At 38.0% G+C, this 18,940-nt stretch overlaps 1 long non-coding RNA gene across 1 annotated transcript in view; it reads right to left on the bottom strand.

Moving 5' to 3' along the window:
• The window catches only part of LOC309675425, a 56,908-nt gene that overhangs the window by 33,092 nt on the left and 4,876 nt on the right, over positions 1-18,940 (bottom strand). The window contains exon 3 of the long non-coding RNA XR_014269497.1: positions 92-148. This is a non-coding gene — a long non-coding RNA (uncharacterized lncRNA). The remainder of the gene's footprint in view (positions 1-91; positions 149-18,940) is intronic.

Genomic DNA, 18,940 nt, shown 5'->3' with positions numbered 1-18,940 from the left:
CTTCAAGCACCTCAATGTGCTATAGAAGCACAAATTAATTAAACCTCATAACACCTGGAAGAGGGAGGTAAAAGACCTGGGACTACTTTACCTGTCCTAGAGCAGGAGCCACTGCAGCTGTTTAACAGTAGACTGCAACAGTATACGTCTGTGAAGGGAAGAGAAGGGAAAGAATTAATATGCCCAACAAAATATTGAAGGGAATTTAATTCGGACTCATCTTTTATTCTTACAAAAACAGCCCCCAAACCTCTACTTTTCATAGGTACTTAGGGCCTCTACTTTATCTCCCATCAGCTCCTCCAGAAGCCAATGCTGACTGCACTACGGAGGCACAGCTTCTGCACCAGATCATAGACAGGAACTGCTGATTCTAAAATCAATTATGCATTTACTTGGAAGTGTGTATACTGCACCTGATTATTTTTTTCAGTTTTCTTTTCCTGTAAGTTGCAAAACAGACTTTCATCTCAGCTACAGCACCCGTTTTCAGTGCAAGAACACTAGCTTTGCACAATGGAAATGGTGATTAGTAGCTGCCTGTTCAGACTTTTGCTTGATTACTGTCCAAATAAGCCTTACATAGATTTACTTCAGTAGCTAAGATTTTACAATAATCCAGAAAAAATGTAAACAAAATTAGGCTTCTTTATGAAGATTTAGACTATCCTTACGCTATTCATTTTTTGCTACATAAGGTGATAAACTATATGATCTCTTGATCTCTCATAAAAAACATACTGAATTGTAAACTGTATTGCATATATAAACGTATGCTCTCCAGCTGCCAAAATTATTCTCCAATGATGCTAAATAATATTCCTTGTCATTTTTACTTAGACCGTATATTAAACTAATAAATTTGTTGAAAAAATATTGCATAATAGAAAAGGAGATATGTTTATTTTTCTAATAACCTCCATGTTTTTTAATCAGTTCAATGTGAATTCAATACAGCCAATCTTCTCTTGGTACTGCTTCCCTTATTGAAATCAATTCTTTAAAAGAGAAGGCAATAAAAAAAAGTAAATATCTGAGTTACAGTCAATGGAAATAATCCCATAGTTCACTCCCATTTCTGGGAAATAAACTAACTGGGAGCTCTGCTTTCGCACTTGTGCAAAGGTGATAGTTCTCTCCCAAACGAAGCACTCAGAAGTGACACATCTTTGCTACCCACGTGTGCGATTCAGTCTGACCAGTTAGCCAATCTGTGTCTTCTGCTTTTAGCACAGTGAACTACACAACTTTCCTCTGGGTTTGAAAATTGGTACGCAGTGGCTGCTTAAAGCACCTCTGATGATTTCTCATTAAGTAAATGCAAAATTCTTACCTAAGTTCATAATCAAAACACTACAAATTCTAGGACTTCTCTCTGTGATTTAAGAAACTATATAAACCAGTGTCATACAACATACAGAAAACACAAACAGCTTTCACAGTTCCCTGTTGTTGGAAAAAAACAGCCAACTGTTGGTAATTTGGTATGATGATGTTGCACTACAATTTTCAATGACCAAATAGCAACAGACCCACTCAGCTAACTACAGGACTCAGAGTAATGAATGTTGAATCACGAGTGATGAGAGAAGGTGTGCTGCCAAACTTCATGCTTGTCCACTTACATTCCCTTTATTTTTATAGTATGATTTATACATAGCCACAACTATTATTACAAAGACAATCCCATACCGCAGCAAAGAAAATAAAATGGAATTTCTCTATGGGGTGGTATCAAACACTGTGACTGATGCTTGAAACATTCAATGGTAACAAATTTCCTGGGACACCATGACTGCTTAGATTGCCATAGAATTGCTCTTGGGGGTCTTGACATTGTTCCATGTAGATAGCCAGTTTCATACTCTACCACTTAATTCAAGAGCTGAGAATGATACATTTTATTCAATCTATGAGCTAAATATTATTTTGCACAATTTCAGGTTCAGGATCTTGTCCTTTTGGTTCAGGATTTTGTAATTTTGGAAATATCTTGTTTGATGTTTTATTTTTAAACCTCCTCAAAGGAAAATAATTGCATGCACAGGAATTTATAAAGCAAGGGTTATCTAAAGAAAGTGTCTTAGCTTGTGATAAACTATTCTGTCAACACTTTAGCTGAACTTCATAATTCTTCATTCCTGTGAAGAATATATTCTGGATCTCAGACAGGACTTCTTAATTTTTTTTATTTTACAAGCAGAGCAGAGTTAGCATTTTCTTTTCTACAGAAGAAATCTACCTCCTCATCCCCTTCTCAGCGCCTGGATCTCAAACAGCATTTGGTAGTTTACATCATCAGTTTGCCCTATGCCATTTCCTCTAGGGTAAGGACATCACCTCTTCATTGCACTGATGAAAATGTGCCTGTTCTTTACAATAATTAAGAAAAAGAAAAGTATCAAATGGACTAGATGTATCACGGCATTCACGGTTCAGGTATGATCATCAGAGGAGTAATGTGAGTAGGATCCACATGGTTCTGGAGCTGTAGGATACTAAACGTAAGCCAGTGTGCCCTTGTCTGCTTATTTTGCTAATCGAGGATGGGGCATAGCAGAATTGTATTGATTGTCCTTTGACTCTTCCTTCCTTCCCTGTTGTCTCAGCCTGTTCCAAAACATCCAGAAACTTCACAGATGTCAGATCCAAAGCAAGAGATAACAGAATTAGCTGCATCAACTTTACACAGATGAAGATTCCCTCTAGCACAAGGTGTATTCTCCAGGTGTCAATCTGGCCAGTTAAATTCATTTTGTACTGACTGAACTTAATGGACTGTAAAATCTATTTCACTATAAGCAATTCTGTTTCAAACCTAGAAGATAAAAATAATTTCTTCTCCCTTTTTGTAGCCAAAATCAAAAGTCCCATGAGCTTCTTTGCAAACTGCCCACACTCTTGAATGCTTCTTTCCTAGCGTGATGCAATGTTCTCCACTTGAGAGAATGATATATAAACAATTTCTGAAAAACAGTATAAAAGCATTATAAACAAAACCACTCCTGCTTCATCCCCAGTATACCATTACAGTTGGGAAAGGGCATTTATGGACATTCTTCTCCTTCCTTCACGGAGTCCTGAATTTGTTCTCTTCTTGTTCTTCTCAAATCCATTAGCAAGTGAAGAGTCAGCCATGCCAGCATGTTCATCTACGATTTGCTACTTGAAAGCATCTGATCCCCAGAATCAAAGCCCTGAATCAAAGATGCTTGTCTGAAGTGATTTGGCTGAGGAATAAGCCATCTTCCCTGGGAAAGATTTCCCATCATAATGGGAAAGATAAAGTGAACAAAAACTTGTTCTCTAGCAGTAGTCACTATCAGAAAAACGCAAAAAACACCTGAAGATATAAAGCAACTTCCATGTGCTGAATGCACAGGCACAGAAACATTCAGCTGCTGCAATGTTTAGGTGTTGTTTTCAATACCCTTTGGCAGGCAGGCTGCAGTAAGCATTGCAAAACTGTTGCCAGGGGCGAAGATACAAAAAAAACCCCGTGCAGAAACACAGGTTCCTGTGCTATATTGTGTTCATGAAGATTAGCAACGATACTTGCCTGAAATGCTGGAATATCACCTTTAATAAAGGTAGCATCCAGGTTTGTCTTCAGAATCCCTGCTTACTGATTAGCGTTCAGGGGTTTTTAATGCGTTGCAGGCATTTTTGACATTTGTAGCATCAGAAAGTTACAGCTGCACTCACAATCTTCACTTGAAGGCATCTTCACCACTGAGAGTTTTTCTGAGAAATGGCAACCTCTCCCCTCATCCACAAGTGTGATTTTTGAATGGAGTGCAGTTAGACGATTTCAGCTGAATGGGTGTCTTTTAGAGGTAGACTCTCACATCTTTTACAATGAGTTCTTAATTTCTTTTTGTGATAGCAAAAGCCTGAGTCTATTTATTCAATTACCATGTGTTTGAGCCTACAGGCTTTGCATGCTTCTGCCTAGCTCAAATAACTCGCTCCACTGCTGAAATCTAATTGAAAGAGTTCTGTGCAGTCCCATTATGAATTATTCTGTGTTATGCTAGGAAGGCTAGAGGTTGTGAAACTAGTTATATCAGCAAAGCTGGCATCTGATTTCATTAGCTGACAATGTAATTGCCTTACATATGATGGGCCTGATACTACCACTTCCCACTGTCTTTGTTTCAGAGCTGTCAGTTCCACTTCGGGAGCTTGTGGCTCTGTGATCCCAGACTGCATACTACAATGAGTATCTGGCTCTCAAAAATATCGCAAGCAGTCAGGGTGAGACAAGGGACATGGAGATGGATGTGTATGTCTTACAGGAAAATGCTTCTACCAGCTCTAGAATTAGCCCAGTCCATTTTGGACCGCTCTTAACTATTACAGTCCTCGCATTTCTTTAGAAGGGCTTCCATGAAGGGAAGCTAGGTATGACACACAGGCATGGTTAGAATGAGGAGAGGCTGGTTTGCCCAGGAGAAACAATGTCTATAAGGCATTGTGCAGTGGTCCAGGTAAAGCAAGACAAGTAGGTGCCCATAACTACATAGTGCCAGATAACAATGACAGTTCTGAAGGCAGAACACGTGGATCAGTGCTGGAGCACAAGCAGTGACAAGGTATATGTGCTTCCAATGCCACCCTCTTCTAGAAATCTTGATCGATGTGGACTTTTCCAGCAGGATTTGGGGAATTGAAGTATTAGTACCTCTTTCCCCTAGCATTTCTTTGAGTATTGATATCAATCACTGTAGTACCCAAATAGTTGATGAACAAGTTTTGTCTTTCATCCAGTGGGAAAGCAGAGCGGAAAGGGGATCCTCTGTCTCTGCCATTTACAAGAAGAAGGATGCCATATACCAGTTATTAAGCTTCATCTAGATTTATGACATGTGTTTGCCATGCAAAATGAAGACATTATCCACAAAGATTCTGTGATTTATTACCTGGAGAGGTGATGAATCACTGAAGAAAAGGAAACTGTGAAGGAATAATAAAAGAGAGAGATAAGCACGGGCAGCAGCAAGGTGGCGGTGGCAAAGGTTTTCTTCCTCTGCCTACAGGAATTATGCTTCCTAATCCATGCACTTCTTTTAGCTCAAGGAAAGGAATTGGAATTCACAAGGATTTCTGCAGGCAACCTCAAATTGCAGCTGGAAGGCACATTCTTCCATCAGTTTCTTATCACTGCTCTCCAGTTCAGTGTAATATTTGCAACTGTCTTTTCCTCCTTTTAAATTCCCTGAGCCTCTGAGCAACAATATAATGAAAAATAGTATATCCGCCATTTCTGGAAAAGTTGTGAACTTAAGTCTGCCATTTTCTTCCACAGTTAAAGAGATCACAGCATTCTTTCTTCTGGAGCTGTCGAAAATGTGCGCTTGGACTTTTTATGTGCCGTTGCCTGAGCCAAAGCAGGACGAGCTCCTGGGGATCTAGAGCACTAGACCATAACGCCACTACTAAGAATCACAGTAAGAATCACTATCAAACACCTCCTAACAAATCGAATTCAACCCTCTCAAACTCTTGGGATAAGAATAGTACAATTGTCCAAAATACATCACATTCTGTATGAGGTTTCCAGCTCCTTTTAAGTCTTTTCTTTGAAAGTATACATGAAAGTACAAAGTTACTGGCGCCTTTAGTAGAATGTCACTTACCTTTCTCTGTCTGCTATTGAATCCTTATAAACTATTTGGAAGTAGTAAAAATACAATGGTTTCTGTAAAAAAACTGTAAATCATGAATGGTTTTTAGAGAAAAGCTATAAAACAGTTTGTCATAAACCAGCTGCCTTGCTGCAGAACACAGGGTGCTTTCAATGCATACTCTACAAAAAGGTTAAATGGCTGGAGCATTACAATAGTTTAATATAATATTTGCCATTGTTTCTAATGTGGAGGTAGAAGATACCAATATAGCTAGGGTACATTTTACTTGATGCTATATACTGTTGGAATACTACTTTAATTTATATAAAGTTTCCAACTATTCTTGGATTATTTGGCTTTTTTAATGCTTTGCCATGCAGTTTTATGATAGCAAATTCTTCTGGAACACATAGCATAATTGAGCTGGTCAAGCAACCACGATTTCCTATCGAAACACATTCTAATGGGGTATAAATTATTGAGTGGTCCTGAGGAAGAAGGTGTAATTACATACACAATGCAATATTTCCAATAAAATCTCAGACTAGGCTTGAGAAAATGAATTTTCAAAGCATTTGACCATGAAGTCCAGAATGTGGAAGAATGAACCTGAAAAAAAAAAATCAAAATAGAGCTCTACAGCAAAAAAAAAAAAAAAAAAATCAGTATTCAGCATTCACATCTGTAAAGACGGAATGTCACTAAAGAAATAAGTGCATGTGCTCAGGTCAGATGGAAAGTAGCTGAACATAAACAGGCTGGGGTACATCTAAGAAGAACAGCCACCCAACTCAGTCACAACAGGAAGGCTGACAAAAGTACTTCTTTATGACAATAAGATATGTCTATCTTTGCTACAGAGTCCTTTGCAAGGAAAATGGATCAGAAACATTACCCCCACACCGTGTGGACAAAGGAGTGAGAGATGATGCTGAGCAATCTACTAAACAGTTCTGTGATGGAGCTGTAAGCCACATCATAAGGTGAAAGGAAACTAAAGCAGAGTCTGTGACAAATCTAAATAACTGGCAGCATTTCTTAGATAAATGGAAGCAAGTGACAACAGACAAGAAGCCAGGCTGTCTGGGCAAAGACTTTGTAGCTCTGAACTTTCAGGTGACAGAAAAACACGCCAATATTTTTAAAGGCTTTTTTTTTTTTTTTTCCCAGAACCGTTGACACGTCACTAGGGAATATCAGCAAATAAAGAGATAATAAAATTTATTTTATGCAAAAGAGAGTTGCTATGAATATTCATTCATTGTTTTAATGGCATTTGCGATTGGCCATTTCTATACCGTTTTAGTGCACAAAAGGCATTTTGGGCACAGAACTGTGGGAAGCAGATTTTAGGAAGAATCTTATTGAGTGCCAGAAAGACTGTTGGTCTGACACAACATCATATGACTTTGCTTCAGTAGTGACACTGGAGTAACATGTCTAAGATATAGATTATTCCTCACAAATTAATTGAATCTAAAAACACCAAAAAGCTATCCTTGAATAACAACTACGAGGAAGGAAACGATGGCAGTTCATAGGCATCTCCTGAGAAAATGCAAATTACTGTGTTCACCCAAAGTTATCAACTTGGCTCCAATCAAATCAGATATATTAGCTGTAAACTGTATTGAATGAAAAGGGTGCAACAAAGGTGGAAAGGGTGTACTTTTCTTCATATTTTTGTGGACTTCAGAAGTATCCTCTATGGCTATTTAGCTAGGGTAGATTTAGCCTGTAGCTTCTGACATGAAACTGTACCTTTTCCTCCTACAGGGAAAAAAAACAACTCTGTGAAATTCAAATCTTGATCCTAGATCATAAAATCAGACCCAGTGAGAAAAGCCCTATCAACTGCTGTCAATGACTGGAAAATAAGTTGAATGTTCTCTGAGTAAGGATCACGTGCTTGATTCCAGAAAGACTTCTTGCTGTATAGTAAGGCATTCATGGCAATACCATCAACTACACTAAAATCAGAATCAAGCAGAATATTGATCTGCAGGATCTGAAAGCACTCTTAAGAAAGTTAGCCATCTAAATATCAAGCAGTAGTAAACTACGAAATAAGTTCATTGTTTCTTAGTACACCTTGCTATCGAATTTTTCCACATTCCAGAATTTTTTTACTGAGCTTATATAGTTTATTGTGGGAGTAATAGAACGAGTGAATAAAATAAAAGTACTCTATCTTCTGTGTCATTCAAATGCAATCAGATATCCTCAAAGAAAGAGTACCATACCAGTCTCCATCCCCCGTGTTAACATTCAGGACTTCCTTCCAGGTTTGCTTATCTGATAAAAAGCCTCTCCATCTGGAGTCTGATACTAATGCATAAATCCCAGAAATGTGTCCAGAAAAGTTCACGCTATTCAACTAAAAAACATTAAACAGAACAAGAAGGGAGGATAAAACTCTTTTGGGATAAAATATGATTTCTATGTTTCCTTTGGAAAGAGTAACAACAGACTACAATCTCAAGGGAAATTGTAAATTCTCCAAGGAACAAACAAAATAGCTGAAAACTTTAGAGATTAATTTGAATAAAAAGTTTTTAACAAATTAAATATTCACAACTCTGCTGTTTATTTAGGCCTCAATAGTGTAACGATGTTAGACTGCAGCATGGAGATAAACAAGCAATGAACTGGAGACCTCTGGACCTAAATATATCAGCTATTTCTGCTTGAGTTTAATGACCAACCCTGGAGCTAAAAGCGGTAACAGCATATCATATGTGGATTGGGACCTGAGAGGATAAGGAAAAGGTACTGACTGCTGGGCAATAAACACTTAATCATGTCTATCCATCTCTCTTAGGGTTTTATACTGCCGTCCATCACTGTACCATCTGAGTGCCTTCATGTAAAATCAATAGCAATAGTGAAACCCCTGGAGGATGTCACAGAAACTCTAACACATCTCCTCTTCTGGGTCAAACTTTGTGTTTGCATAGCCACATACTCATGCTCTTTGATTTTTTTGAGCTTATTCATGAGTACTATGTTAAGGAAACTTTCCGTAATGATACAAACATTAAATTATTCCTCCAAATACTGTTGCTAACAAAAAGGACCAGGTTCAGATGCTATGATTTTTTTCTTAAAACTTGCAAAAACTAGCTCAAATAGCTTAACCCATAAAGTCACAAAAAACCTAAAACTTTTTCTTTGACTTCACAAAGAAGTGTTAATTCTTTCTGAAGAGCTTTGATTCTGAAACTAGAAAATGAAGATGACATGGGTTTCAGGACTGATTTGCACCAACGGTTTAGCAATGTTTCTACAAAATTTTGATATTGAAAGTATTACTGTTGCACCTATGGAGAAAGACACACATAGCATCTTTGGATACACTCTATAACTCGGTTTGAACATTTGATGAACAAATGATTTCGCAGTTTACCCATCAGCTGCACCCTTTTCATCATTTACTGTCAAGAAAAGGAACAGGCAAATCCACAAATACTCTCAAGGGCTGCCTCGTTTCATAGAGGAAGCAATTTACTGCCTCCCTTATTTACACCCTTTGTCAGTGCTAATCCTGTATCATTGTACCTAAACGATGCTACCATCACCTTCTGTCATGCTGATGTCTCCACTCCATTTTTCAGTACACTCAACACATCAGATGAGTTAGGAATAGATGTACTTACATATTCATATGGACTCAGCTTCATTTACTACCGCATGCAAGACTGAGGTTCAGTTACGATAACTCCTAAACAGATTTATTTAAACACAGTTCTGATTTTCTTCACCATACAACGAGTATAACATTATTTCATTTCTCTAATTCTCCAAATGTTAATGATTCCTTAGCAAATCAGTAAATAATGCCCCTCAGGAAGACAGCGGGCAAATGCATATGCCAAAAGGTTTATACGTACATCTCCCTCTCTTCTCGGCTCACTGAGAGATGGCAGCAAAGAGCTCCTTTCCTAAGTTTCAGAGCTGCCCCAGTTTCACACAAGTATTTTGTGAACATGTGAGCTAGATATCTTTTCAGATGGATGACCAAAACGACTGCGAGTTTTCTTCAAGAGAGTTTGTCTCTTGCCATTGCCACATTCAAGGAGCAGATAAATATGACCATTGATCTATCAAAAATAACCCCCATGAGCTGCCTAAGCCTATGTGGCCTGTTGGACTGGCATGCTGAGGGCAGGCCGATGTCCGTGGTAATGGTACCCAAAGGAGACTTTTGGTAGCATCATATGGAGCTGTCTTTGATGCTCTGACCTGTAAAACAAGGTATAATGGATGGAGGGTTGGCCAATGAATCACCCCAGACCTTAGAAGAATGGCCACAAACCCAACCTTACTCTGAACGTTCTCTATGCATACTACCATACACCGGATATTTATATAGGGGAACTGCAATTTCAGAGATAACCAAAAAAAGGCTCGATACAAGAAATGGGCTAGAGTATAAGGATCCTCATCAGCTGTTAGCAGGGAGCCAGTCCTTCTGTTATGCTCTGTGTTACCCTGCTGAAGTCATAGGGTACCAGGCAAAAAAACCCAAACACTGAGGTTGCTCCCACTGCAGTGTCTGCAAAGGCAGATGGGATTTACATGCAGGCTGAGTTTAGACAGCTCATAAAGACTGTAGGTATGGATGCAGAGTATCTTGTCTGAGCATCTGTTGTTCCTGGGGCTGGTCAGTTACGTTACCCAGCAGATATGAACAATATTTTTGCATTGCTGCGCTGAAGCAGAAAGAAGATTTTTCTTAGCATTCATTTCATTCATTAAAATAAATCCTGCTAGTAAGTTATTGGATGGGAATTGAGTTCTTAAACCACACAGAAAAGAAAGAAACAAACAAACAAACAAAACCCCAAACCACGTTTTGCTAGTTTTATGGTATGGGTATCATTTCTCAAATCAAATATTTTAAAGGTTGCTATTACAGATCTTTTCTGGGTGCTTGCAATGGAAACTGGCATGTTACATTTTAATTTCCTCAGCATACAGGAATGCTGGATATGGCTGGAGGAATCTTTACTGGGTTTGTCTTTTAAAATTGCCACTAAAATATAGCAGTATTTGCTCACCCTGCTCTTCCCTCCCTTTGGGGAAAATGGTACCTCAAAAGCTCCTCCTTTTATGCAATGGTATCTAGACCTCCTCTCCCCCAACTCCATGCTCCCAAAATAGAGACCTATGTCTGCCCCTGTTTTTGTTTTTGCTAACCACCAATTTCTTCCTAAAAAGATTTTAGCAAATTTTTCTTTACAGTATGTTTCAAAACTGCAGAAGGAATGATGGAAAACAGTAAAAACATTACAGCATATCCCCTTCTCCCCCACTCCCACCCTATAATCTCTGTAATTAGAAAGCAATCATATTGCTTTTTGTTTTTCTCAGGCTTTCCAGAATAATTCAACTTTCAGCAAAGAACAGATCTGGAAATACATTTATGTTCTAAATATAGAAATAAAAATGTTCTAATGAAAGTTAAGTTGCACTCTTACCTACAGCATTCCCTACTGTGAAGGTTACTGTTTAAAAAGTCTGTTTATAATGCACCATCTGCTTGGCTTCTTTACACTCACTTTATTCTTTATTGTGTGCTGTAATTAATGAGGCTTTCTGTATTATTACCATAATAGCTGATGTTTTTCTTTATAAATGAGAAGCGATAGCTCCCTGATGAAAATTTCAGCTTACTTCAACAAATGAGGAGAATTGCCTTAAGATCGGACCATTGTTTAGGTGTCATCGCGGTATCTGAGCTCAAGTCTTAGCAATATTGCAGACCACTTGCCTTGAGACACCATGAGCATTAAGATGAGTTGGATGAAGTTAGGATGGCAACCTTGTCTTTAAAGGAGAGTTGTCGTATATGACTACTGTACTCTTTAGCAGATAACAAAAGGAACGAGACAAAATAAGTTAACATGAAATCCCTCTGCACGCTTTTGCTTCCTCTTTGCTTGGTGGCTGTCATGGTTTAGGCTGGGCTGGCCACTAAACAAATGACACTTTGAAATACATCACAGAGATAAGGACATGCTGCAAATGCCTTTTTGACTAAACCGGGACAGTTTCTGTATGCCTCTTTTTTTTATTTTTTTTTTTTAAGTTGCAGATGATGTTATCTTCCTGGGGAATGACTGAGTATTTTAGGTATACGAAACTAGCATTCTTCGCAAAAAGAGCAGAAATTGCATAATAAACATGCACTCTGGTTTGGTTTCACATAGACAAAGGAGCAAAAGTATCACACAATGTGAAACAATCCCTGGCTTTTAGTTCACCGATAAACATGCTGTCCTAAAACAAAGGACTCTCCTCTTCGTGGACTTTGACTTTGTCTCTTTTCTTCAACTTTCGTCTACAATAAACACACTTCATTCTGCAGACCACAGCTGTACATATGAGACTTTTGAACTTGCCATTTAATCTCAGATAAAGCCTAAAAGATAATCAACTGAGGCTAAAATGACCTCTGATAGTTGCCTTTCAAAAACTTCACCGCCTACCTTCAAAAACACATTTCTCCATCTGCCCATCAAGAAAAATGATTTCTGATGGTCTGTCCTCACTGTTCATCGAGGACTGATTTTCTCATTTGGGTAGAGTTTTATGGAGCTGATTCCCACTCTCTCAGCCTTTCAGGTTATTAAGACAGACCTGTTCAACCTGACAGCACAGATGCAACAGGGCAGGACTGGGCTACATATTAACAATTCTATACAATTTGATCTGTGTTATATGCAATTAATCTGTACATGCTTGCTAGTGATCTCTGGAATATTAGGTGCACTGAAACGTCCGCACAGTTTTGAATAAGCAGGAAGAAACTGGAGGAATTGGGAAGGAAAATATTGCAGAATTCCTAATGTCCTCTAACAAAAACAGTAGAAGGAAGATCTTACATAATATTTTAGCGTATATTTTAATATATATCTTCTGTCAGTAAGACAGAAGTAAGTCTCCATTGTATGTATATCTTCTTTTCTTTATGTGGTGCTGGAAATCTTTGACATATTACTCCCACTGGCCCGAAAAGAATGAAAGACTTCTGCAAGATATACTATTGACAAGTTTGTATAAGGCACAGTGCCCCTGCTTAGGTCTGTGCTTCTGATATGAAGCAGCATGAATCTAACTGCTCCTTACATTGAGAGGTGAGGGTTAAAGTAAAGACTCATTGCCCAGGAACTCTGGACAAGAGACAAATACCTTCTCAAGCCTCTTCATTGTCTGTTTATTGACTGGAGCTCGTATTTATATGCTGTATCACAAGATCATACTTAGCATTAAAACTTGGGTCACAACAACCCCATGCAGCGCTACAGACTGGGGGCGGAGTGGCTGGAAAGCTGCCTGGCAGAAAAGGCCCTGGGGGTGTTGGTGGACAGCCGGCTGAGCATGAGCCAGCAGTGTGCCCAGGCAGCCAAGAAGGCCAACACCATCCTGGCCGGCATCAGGAATAGTGTGGTGAGCCGGACTAGGGAAGTAATCATCCCCCTGTACTCGGCACTGGTGAGGCCTCACCTCGAGTACTGCGTTCAGTTTTGGGCACCTCACTACAAGAAGGACATTGAGGTGTTGGAGCGTGTCCAGAGAAGGGCTACAAAGCTGGTGAGGGGTCTGGAGGACAAACCTTATGAGGAACGACTGAGGGATCTGGGGTTGTTTAGCCTGGAGAAGAGGAGGCTGAGGGGAGACCTTATCACCCTCTACAACTACCTGAAAGGAGGTTTTAGAGAGATGGGAGCTGACCTCTTCTCCCTGGTGACAAGTGATAGGACAAGAGGAAACGGGCTCAAGTTATGTCAGGGCAGGTTTAGATTGGATATTAGGAAGCGTTTTTTCACTGAAAGGGTTATTAAACACTGGAATAGGCTTCCCAGAGAGGTGGTGGATTCACCATCCCTGGAGGTGTTTAAGAAAAGGGTAGATGAGGTGCTTAGGGACATGGTTTAGAAGTGGTGGTGTTTTTATCAGGGTAGGTTAACGGTTGGACTTGATGATCTTAAAGGTCCCTTCCAACCTCACTAATTCTATGATTCTATGATTCTAAGTGATTAATTCACAACCATTATTGCCTAACAAATTCTTTTCTTCACATAACACTGATGTATTTTCCAAATTCCTCAATTATTTGTTGTTCTGAAATAATGAATTAATTGTAATGCTTTTCAGTTTTATTGGGTGGTAATAGTCGTGTTTTCAGTTGAAACATGGCAGGCAGTTGCATGTGTCATACAAGTCATATAGTATTGTTTTTCTTTCCTGGCTGGCAATATTATATGCAAATATTGAAAGAAACAACCATAAACTCTTACATAAATATAAATTCCATTAGAATTTGGGGGAGTATTCATTGGCAATATTGAAATTCTTTCAATTATAAACAACACTTCATGACTTGGGTATTCCTACTGCCAAAACCATATTATGCACTTGCATTAATATCTGCAGGTTGATTAGTATTAGTAAGTTTGGCATTTTGTATAGAATTGAACCATGGGCCATAGACACTAATAACTATGTTCCCATAAACCAGCAGAGATAAGAAAGTTTACTCTTGGCATTTATCCTTTCAAATGGTCATTTGTCAGGAATCCTGCTCTGAATTCTATCAAGTAAGCCACATATAGCCTTGAGTAACGAACTGATTCATTTCAGTATATAGCTCAACACTCATTAAAAATACGCTAAAAGTCTAAAGAAGCTAAATCTAAAGTGAATAAAAGAGTGATTTTCTCAGAATACTACACTTCAGATGCATATTACCTTAATTTTAAACATAAAATCATCACAGCCTTTAAATGAGCTGTCCGTGTAGATTTTCTATTTTTTCCCTGAATTTTTATTACAGTATGCATTTTGAGCCTAAATGACTCTCAGAACAAATCACATACCTCCTATGGCATTTGTTTTTAATGGAATTGGTCTTCACTGGTTCTCTACTTCAGAAAAATTTCAACATCTTCTGAAGCACAGACTGATAGTACAAAAATACCCATTGGGGAAGAATTTTGATTGTACACTTGCTTGTATGCACTAAATCATTCTCAACTTTCCTAGAGAAGCAAAACCATCAAAAACATTTATTAAGGACAAACAATATACATAGCAGAAGCTATACCTGATAGCATTAAACTGAACAGCTAAGCTTGCAAATGTTATTTTACTAAATCAGATGGATACTAGAACTAGCAGTTGCTTGGAGAAATTTTATTCCAGTTTTGGTTTTGACGCAGAATGTAAAAGAAGAATTTTTTAGGCTCTGCTACAGCCAAGCTGATGGCTAAAGCATTCCCATTTTGATCTGTTTAACAAATGCATATTAATTAAAAATTTGGTAATTCCTACATACTTTTGTAGAAGCTATTAAATAAGATAGGCCACGGGGAAGTTTTTTGATTCCTCCTAGCTCCAATAGTAGAAAAAAAGCTTTCTATTATTATTTCCTGAAGCATGAAAAAGCTGTAGTATATATGTGTACACAGATATAAGTTTTGAAAGCGTGACTACTTGTCTATGTCCATATCCATGAGTTTATAAAATTAGTTGAATGCATTTTTTTTAATTACAGATTCTAAAAATTTTCATATGCAAAACTTTTTTGAGTTATTCTGCTTACAGGCTAAAAAAAAGTTTCACCAAAATGAAGTTGTTCCTTAGTCTGTACATGATATGGCTTCTTTTACTGAATAAAATGCATCTATGTAGAAAGCATCAATAAGTCTGTACCCTCCCTACTAATTTGCTCATATAGGTACTGTCCCATGGGGATACAGTGCTTGCTTTTTTTGCCAGGTTTCCCATTTTCTTTTTCAATTTCCATAGAATTTGCAAACACCATTCAAACAGCAAATACTAATGCTGTTTATTTACAAACCTACACTCCTCTGTGTAGGGAAGGTGATGCTTGGAAATGTAGTAGGAATTCTGGTCAACTATTTAGGCTATACGGTCAGGAAAATATTTACAGTCCACCATAGGCATGGTCAGTTCTTACTCAGTTATGTTTTATGTTCTCATCAGGCTTCTAAAGGCTTCCTGCCTGTAATTGGAAGGGACCTCCAGAAACATTCACAGCCTGTTTTTTCTACTCCAGAAACTTACATTTTCCCTACACTTTCATTTCTGAACAGTTGATACATAAGCTGGTAATTGATACATTAGCTAGCAAAAGAGACACCTGGAAGCACCCTTTACCAGTACTATGCGTAGGAAGATTGCTATTCACTGATAGTTTCTATTCCAAAGGGAACTGATTGAAAAATAAATCACCGCAACCTTACCTATGTGGTTGAATTTGGAGATATTCTCCTTCTCCTCACAGCTGGTCTCAGAGCTGAGCCCAGACAACATACCAAATATGGAAAAAAAATTTACAAACATTGCTCTTTTTATATAAAAGCACTTTGAGAGAATTCACGTTTGACATTCTCTCACTGCAAGCCCTTCAAGCCTTGATGACAACAGTGGCCACTAACGAATGACATGAGGTCAGTACAGGAAAAGACAAAAATGAAATGACTTAACGTGTAAAATACAAATAGTAAGAAATACTGAAGCACTGTCTGAAAAAATGGAAGGAGATATAAACTGAAATGGAATAAAAAGCACAGAATGAGAGAGAAACAATAAATTGTTGAATTTATTGAACAGCAAATTGATGCAAGGCACCCCGTAACCCAGAATAGTCTGTATTGGGTCTGATACCAGCACCAGATTCCTGCACGGTAGGATGTACAAGCCCAAGATTTACATTATAAAATATAAGTGCTATTCCAAGATCTCATTAAGGCATTTCAATCTTTTCAAACCACCAGTTGTGCTGTCTACCTACAATTGTGACTGCAGAGAGCACAACTCCATTAGGCGTAACTACTCTTGTCACCAGCTAAGGCAAAAAATCCTCCTTTATATTACATACTTGTAAATGTCCAAATATGTGGTCTCGATAACAAAACAGCAAGCGTATACACCAAATACCATAGTAACTGTTGTTACCGTGGTTTATGTGTAAGCAGTTCAGTTTTCTCTAGTGGTGCATTCAGGTTTTGCTGTAAGATTTTTTACACAGTACTGTACTTCTTTGTTAGGCTGTTCAGAAAGGTCATGGTTTTCATGAACTTCCATGATCACTGAACCACTTGCTGGTGTCCAACCAATTGTAATGAAAGTGAAACCTGCGTCCATGCCAAAAGATTTCATTGAAATAGGAAAACACAGCAAGAAATCTACAAAATCCACTGAAATAGTACCCCATGACCCCAAACTAGGTAGCATAGAAAGCTACTTTTAAATCAATACTTAATTTGGCAGAAAAATCAATTCCCTCCCTCTGCAATCCATAAAATTCATCAGGAAAAAATTACCCCTCACATATTAGCAGCCCTTTCACCCTACAGGTTTAGAAATTAATTACAATAGACAATTTCAAGCCCTGTAACACGTTGGGATGACATGCTGTAAGGTATTTTGCAACCTGTGAATTAAAACATGGATTAGATGTGATGTGAACACATAAAGATCTCCTAATTTTGCTAGCCTCCCTTTGGTAAAGGCAAAGATTATTTTTTTAGTTACAGCTGCCCACAGTCTCAAGCAGTATCCAGGTTTCATCCCTGGAAAACGGTCACCTTTTTGTAGATACAGTGCAGGACACAAACAATCCTACATAATAAAGCTTGTTCTGGCAGCATCCAAATAATTTCTCTTAAGGCAGTGACATCTTGCCTTTATTCTTCCACATGGGTATTCCAGCCCTGCTCTGCAATAGTTAAGGAGCTTTACTGCACAGCGTACACAGTTCACAGATTCCTATCAGTAAGCATGTGCCCTTGGGTATGGATGTTCCACGTTTGACTGTCTGGGCAATCTCTTAATCTGTGAACTTTCCTTTACACTCTAGATAGCTTGCTTTTAATATGTTTTTAAATATAATGTTTTGCTGTTAAGTATGCTTTAAAATACAATGTATAGAATAGTATCGATCTGGACAAGATTCTGCATCATATTTAATAAATTTATGTTTCTTTTTAGAATGTTTACCTGCATAATAGACTGAATTGCTTAGCATACACATGACAGAGCCTGCCTTTTCATTACATCACTGTTTTGCTGCTATTCTAACCTCCATTCCTTTCCCCAATAACTCTTTACCTTTTTTTTTTTCCCCAGACTGTTACACATTTCTTTCCTGAATTTAGATTGTCTATACTTTTTACAGGCTTCAAAGTCTTTGTGGAGATACAGTCACATTTTATCAAAGAGGTCCAGCCTCTGAGAGGTTGTTTTCTTCCACTGTATCCCACAGCTCAGATCTTTACACTTTTTGTATTCACAGTCCCATATTGTTTCTGACAGAAGCTCAATAAAATTGTCTTTCTACCTACAATATCAGGGTTATCAGCGTTGTTGGAACTGAGTGTTATAGACCTACGGTCTATCTTCTGAGAAACTCGAACTCCCCTGTCTGCCTTATTATACAGTAGGCCGCTGGCAAAAGGTAGCAGTACATCTCTTGTAAATTGATGCATCACTTCTACTGTTTTCAGCCAATTAATTTATGTCATAATTCCTGCATGTTTCCTTTTTACACAGAGTCAAATGGGTAGGTATCAAAAAGGTGGAGCATTACTGTTACTATTACTCCCCTTGGTGTTGCTTCTCTTGCTATAAATCTTTTTAAAGTGGGTTGTTTCACTACTTTTTCTCTTTATTCCTACATGTTATTATTTAAAGTCTTCCCTGTTTTAGGCACTTCTTTTCAGTTTTTAGCTTTAACTGCATGTCAAAGTTATCACACAGTGTTAAAATGCAGCACCCTGGCTTCCCACAGCATCAAATAGAAGATACAAAGACTGTTTTAAGGCTTCATTTTATTCTTTTGCTCCTAGCCACATACAAGTTCCACTATGTACAGCAGAGGTGCATACAATTTGAAAATTAAAAAGGCAAACTAATACTGACATACATAGATCGATGATGCAGCAATAGATAGACCTCATATATTTGCTGAAGACAGTGCAAACAGAAAATTTGATCCTACCTAGCCAAAAAACACCCTGTCCTGCTTGCTTCCAGGATCCCTCCCATTATATTAAAGTAATTTTTTAATGAATGGAACTTTTGAGGCTATATGCAATGACGGAACTCAGTGACCTAGGAGGTCATTTACAATTCTAATATGCTATTTTTCGTTCTATTTTTATGCTTCTTTTGTTTTCTAGACTTTAACATTGTTAATTTAATTTTAATCTTTTATTACCCTTCCTCCACTCATTGCTATATCTACCACTTATCATAATTTTTTCTTTTTGGTTTTACAT

Source organism: Vanellus vanellus, assembly GCF_965231255.1.
Source record: "Vanellus vanellus genome assembly, chromosome: 9".
NCBI lineage: Eukaryota > Metazoa > Chordata > Aves > Charadriiformes > Charadriidae > Vanellus > Vanellus vanellus.
Note: the sequence above shows the minus strand (reverse complement) of the source record. Positions and strands in the feature narration are given on the sequence as shown.